The sequence below is a fragment of the Malus domestica genome, chromosome 01 (assembly GCF_042453785.1).
Source record: "Malus domestica chromosome 01, GDT2T_hap1".
Taxonomy (NCBI): Eukaryota; Viridiplantae; Streptophyta; class Magnoliopsida; order Rosales; family Rosaceae; genus Malus; species Malus domestica.
The window spans coordinates 28,187,623-28,193,755 of NC_091661.1; the positions used below are offsets into that span (position 1 = coordinate 28,187,623).

General features: G+C 44.2%; 1 long non-coding RNA gene across 1 annotated transcript; it reads right to left on the reverse strand.

Moving 5' to 3' along the window:
• Window positions 1-3,933: 3,933 nt before the first annotated feature.
• Window positions 3,934-5,251, reverse strand: LOC139198121 (uncharacterized). Its single transcript, XR_011583429.1, has 4 exons — window positions 4,876-5,251; window positions 4,695-4,792; window positions 4,514-4,611; window positions 3,934-4,338 (listed from the first exon to the last, which is right to left on the reverse strand). It is a non-coding gene; the product is annotated as an uncharacterized lncRNA (long non-coding RNA).
• Window positions 5,252-6,133: the final 882 nt, after the last annotated feature.

Below are 6,133 nucleotides of genomic sequence, written 5' to 3' on the forward strand. Positions count from 1 at the left end.
TATACTGTCAAGGACCCAGAAGAGTTCCCCTCCGACCAGGAGGCCAATCACTACTCGACACGTGTCAAGATTAGAAGCCAATCAGAGCGCAGCACGTGTCAACATCAAGAACCAATCATAACATGACACATGTCAATGTGACAAAGCTACAAGTTTTTCTATAAATAGGGGTCATCCCCCCACAATATTGCCTAATGCCATTTTGTGTTAAATCATTCACAAGAACTCACTAAATTGAGAGCTTGATCCATTGTACTTGTATAAGCCCTTCACTACTAATAAGAACTCCTCTACTCCGTGGACGTAGCCAATCTGGGTGAACCACGTACATCCTGTGTTTGCTTCTCTGTCTCTATTCATTTACGTACTTATCCTCACTAGTGACTGAAGCAACCAAGCAACCAAGCGAAGGTCACAAAACCTGACACTTTCTGTTGTACCAAAGTCCTCGCTGATTTTGTGCATCAACATTTGGCGCCGTCTGTGGGAAACGACACTTTTTCCTACTCTCTTCAGCTGTGTCAAGCTGGTTTCTATCATTCGTACACTTTCTTTTGATCAGGCATCCCTTTCCAACATGGGAAGCGAAGGAAGCCACAGCACACAGAATGACACCCCCCTTGCACATAGTGCGAAACAACGAAAGAAGGAAGGAAAACGAGTTCTTCTTCAAGCTAAAGTCGATGAGTTGGAAGCTCAGAACAACAAGATAGCAATGAGGAATGAGGTCATCCAGGAGCAATATGAGAAGCTCTTCGAGACACTCCACGAAGCTAGGCAAGCTCAGACACGCGAGCTTGTTGCCCCCGTGGAAGTCAACCATCAACTGGGTGCCCTCCAACATGGAGGGTCACATGCATTCGACATAGATATCCCTGATAGGGAACAGATTACCCCTCGACTTGATAATCAACATGAGGCTTCTCTTAACCCAGTTGCTTCGACCCGAACCATGAGAAGTGGAGGGAGACACCTCTTTGCTGAAGGGGCAGAAGGATCGAAAGCCGTCTTTCGCGATTGTCGGGATTTCCTGAAGCAACGTCGAGAGAATTCCATCCATATAAGCTCAAAGATTAATGACCCAAGGATTTCTGAGAGACTCGGTCCCCTGCCACGGCCCAAGCCGGCCACCAATTTGGGGAATGGGCAACAAGTCCTAGAGAGACATGAGGGTACAGGGGACTCAGAGGTGTTCCGACAGACATACCCTGGAAGCCAGTACAGCGAGTCCAGGGAAAAATCACATGCCCTTGATCAAACCTTCCTAATTCCAAGAGGAGATGGAGATTTACGAAAGAAAGCTCCAGTGACACATAACTCCACTCAGGACCCCTTTGTCCTACAACTTCTTGAGGAAGTAAACAAGTTGAAGGCTGAACGTCAGGCTGAAATACCTGACTGGAACCAACCCAGGCCTGGCCCTCTTACAAGGAGGATCCTCAACACCCCCCTTTAAGCAAAGACAAAGCAGAAGCTTGGCTTGCAACTTTATACTGGAAAAGAGGACCCGATTGAGCACCTTAACCTCTTTGAATCCACCATGGCATACCGGATGCACACCGACGAAGAGCGATGTCTTCTCTTCCCCTCCACCCTCTCTAGTGGAGCTCTAAATTGGTATTGTCGTCTTACACCTGAGACGGTAGACTCATTTGAGGAATTGAGGAAACTATTTGTTTCCCAACACATTTTCCAAACCGATCGCTTGCACTCTGCAGATGACTTGTACACTATCCGCCAGAAGCCAGACGAGTCATTACGTATGTATGTTGGCCGCTTCAGCCATGAATACTCCCGGTGTGCCGAGGCAGACGACAAGACTGCCCTCAAAGCCTTCACGGCAGGCCTACGTGATTGTTTCTTTAAATACATGATCAATGCCAATACTTGGAAGACTTACTCTGAGGTGATGGCGCAGACTTATAACCATGCCTCCGCCGAGGCAAAGACATATCAGGAGAAACCCCCTACAACCATCCTTTATCAACAAGTGGGAGGTGGAAGCCAGACTCACCTAAATGAGAAGACCTCGACTTTCCAAACAGCAGTGACACCTCCCCATGCCTTGCATAATGCTTCACCGAATCAACAGACATATCAATTTCAAGGCAAGAGGAAGGATTTCCATCCTCACCACTCTCCTTTTAGTAAAAAGAGTAAGGGACACTATCCCGATAACCAAGGGTATCGCCACAATAGCGCTCGCCCCCAGGCAGTCAATGCAGTGGGTCAAACCCGCGTCAAGGGTATCGCCACAATAGCGAGGTTTTAGCCTGCCATACTTAAGGTGTCTTACGCCTGCCGAGGCGGAAATCGTCCTTCGGGAAATACATGAGGGAGTCTGTGGAGATCATGCTGGATCTCGGTCCCTAGCACACAAGACTTTTCGCCAAGGATATTACTGGCCAACACTCCACCAGGATGCCATCAAAGTATCCCGCTCATGTGACAAATGTCAACGATATGCAACTATTCCTCATTCCCCTCCAGAGTCTCTTACTCCTATGATCAGCCCTTGGCCCTTCGCCCAGTGGGGACTTGATTTGATCGGCCCAATGCCGGCAGGGAAGGGCAAAGTCTGTTACGCAGTCGTTGCAGTGGACTACTTCACAAAGTGGGCCGAAGTAGAACCCTTGGCAACCATTACTGAGGCAAAGATAGAAGACTTCGTGTGGAAGAACATCCTTTGTAGATTCGGCATTCCCAATGCGATAGTCACTGACAATGGGCGACAGTTCGACAACAAGAAGTTCAGGTTGTTCTGCTCTAAGTTCAACATCAACTTATGCTTTGCCTCTCCAGCTCATCCCCAGTCTAATGGACAAGTTGAGGCCATCAACAAAATAATCAAGCGCACTTTGAAAACCAGCTTGGACAAAGCTAAAGGCTGTTGGCCAGAATTTGTACCCCAAGTTCTTTGGTCATATCGCACTTCATATCGGACTTCAACAGGAGAAACTCTATTCTCACTTGCCTTTGGCACAGAGGCGGTTGTCCCTGTTGAGCTCGAGCAAGCAACATTCCGAGTCCAGAACTACATTCAAAGTGAAAATGACAAACAACTCACCCTCAACTTGGATTTAGTCGAGGAACACAGAAACCAAGCTCACTTGAGGAATGTCGCCTACAAGCAGCGCATCTCCAACTATTATGACTCTAGGGTCAAGCCTCGCTCTTTCAAAATAGGAGACTGGGTCTTAAAGAAAAGATTACTCTGCGACAGAGTCCCGAGTGAAGGCACACTTAGTCCAAACTGGGATGGACCGTATGAAGTCATTGGCATCAGTCGCCCTGACTCTTACACACTTAGAAGCTCCGATGGCAAGACCCTTGGCCATCCATGGAACGCTGATCACTTGAAGTACTACTACAAATAGACTCACGATGTACAAGTGTTGAGCTATAGCCGTTCGGCATCCTATGTAATGAAGGCCATTTGGCAATGAATTCAATAAAGAGGTAATTTAGCCAACTCAGCCCTCACTCTTTTACATTCATAGCAAGCGATGCCGGAACCCTTCTCAATCAGAAAGCAATCCGTCTTCCACAGTCACTACAAAACAAGCAAATGAAGACCGTGTCAAGCGCCAAAAAAAAAAAAAAAAAAAAAAAAAACAGCTTCATCCAAAAAGCTTCACCCGAAAAGCTTCACCTCCAAAGCTTCACCCACAAAGCTTCACCTAAAAAGCTTCACCCAAAAAAGCTTCACCCGAAAAGCTTCACCTCCAAAGCTTCACCCACAAAGCTTCACCTAAAAAGCTTCACCCACAAAGCTTCACCATCAAAGCTTCACCTAGAAAGCTTCACCTACAAAGCTTCAACACAAAACCTTGCTCCAAATAAACAAATTTTGTTCACAAAACCCAAGATGCCCTTGAACTTGTACAAAAACACTTGGGTAAACATAAACATTTTTTGTTTTACACCCACAAGGGCCCAAAATTTTCCTTCTTATTTATTCACTTATATATGTTCCCAAACATATTATAATAGATCCAACAACAAGCCAAAGTCCCAAGTTTCATAATGGACAAAAGTACAAGCAATTCATCAATAATGAAGGTGCTACAAAAATTGGAATCTGCCCCAAAATAGAAATCCAACCCAAGAGACTTTTTCTCTCTCTCCCTCTTCCGCCTCCTTTCATCTATCAAATTTCTGCAACCTCTGCTCTTCTCCAATGGAGCTGAATTTTGGACACCCTATAGTTCTTGAGCATATGAACAACTTTCAAGAAGGAACCATTTCTGTTTGAGCGACGGAAATTAAAGTGTTGAAGCTCCAAACATGATAGTCGGCTTCTTGCAGATTTCGAAGCTGTTGTGATGTTTCGAAGATCTGGAAATATTTAACCGTTAGTTCATCCTGAATTTTTGATATGTTATGAAAGAGTCGATGAGGAACAACTTCAATGAAGAAAGCATACCGATCTGAACAAGAGAAAATGGAGTTTCGAAGCTCACAACAAATCTGACGGGTTGACAGAAAAATAATAACCAGTCATTCATCATACCTGGATTTCTGGAGTTATACTGCTCCGAGGGATCTCAAATTTGGATATGTTGTAGTTCACGAGCTGAGGAACAACTTCAATGAAGAAAGCATACCGATCTGAACAAGATAAAATGGAGTTTCGACGCTCACAACAAATCTGACGGGTTGACAGAAAAATAATAACCAGTCATTCATCATACCTGGATTTCTGGAGTCATACTGCTCCGAGGGATCTCAAATTTGGATATGTTGTAGTTCACAAGCTGAGGAACAACTTCAATGAAGAAAGCATGCTGATCTGAGTAAGAGAAAATAGAGTTTCAAAGCTCACAAAAAATCTGACGGGTTGACAGACAAATGATAAACAGTCACTCATCATACCTGGATTTCTGGAGTTATACTGCTCCGAGGGACCTCAAATTTGGATATGTTGTAGTTCACAAGTTAGGGAACAACTTCGATGAAGAAAGTATGTTGATCTGAACAAGAGAAAATGGAGTTTCGAAGCTCACAACAAGTCTGACGGATTAACAGAACATTGATGAACAGTTACTCATCATACTTGAATTTCTGAAGTTGTACTACTCCGATGGATCTCAAATTTGGATATGTTGTAGTTCACAAGATAAGGCAAAACTTTCATGAAGACGACTTTGCAATCTGAGCTATAGAGAAAGGTGTTATCTTGCATCCACTCAGGCTGATTAGTGGAAACGAAAAGCAATTCCACCAAAGAAAAGATGAAAAAGAGAGAAAAGCTACTAATTGCACTTGATCTTGTCTAGTCAATAGCATGCAGCATCAAACACACAAAAGTTGGAAATATTTTTAGATAAAGCATATACGAATGTGTGACATCGAAACAAGAATTCGTTACTTTGACAAATTAGTAACACGCGAGACACCTCATTCGGCAACTCTCTTCGCCAGAAGACTTGGGGGACTCCCACCATATGCTACTGCACCTTGATACTCGGCAGTCTCACAACCACTCAGTGACTTGGATTTTTCAAGTCTCCAACCGAGAAGTTTTCCTCACTCGGGAAATTAAGGGAACACTACCTCAAACTACATGCTTCACTCACAAAGCTTCAACAATACAGGTTTCAACAAAAGCAAAAATTCAAAGAACTTTATGAAGAAGGCTTTGGTGTATTTAACACAATATGTTGAAATGAAGCAAAGCTTATTTATTAATATTTTCGATAAGCCACAAATATGTACATATACATGAGTCAAAATAAACAAACAAAAGGGAGCCTTCACAAAGGTTGCTTAGGGGAAGTCTCAGCAGTCGGTAGAGCCCCAGAAAGAGAAAGCACCGGAAGGTGGTTATCCGGAGCCTCAGTACTTGACAAAACCCCAGAAGGAGGAGGCATTGGAGGTTCATCATTTGAAGCTTCATTACCAGGTACAACCCTAGAGGACGAAGGCAATAAATGCCTTTGGAACAAACCCACAAACCGCTGATGATCAAGTAAAACCTTACCATCAGATTCCTTCATCTGGTCAAGCTTCCTCTTCATGTTTGTAGCATAGTCATGGGCGAGCCGGTGCAACTGCTTATTCTCATGCTTGAGCCCTCTAATCTCCTGTTTGAGACTCATCACTTCAGCAGCCAATGATTCAACTTGGCGGG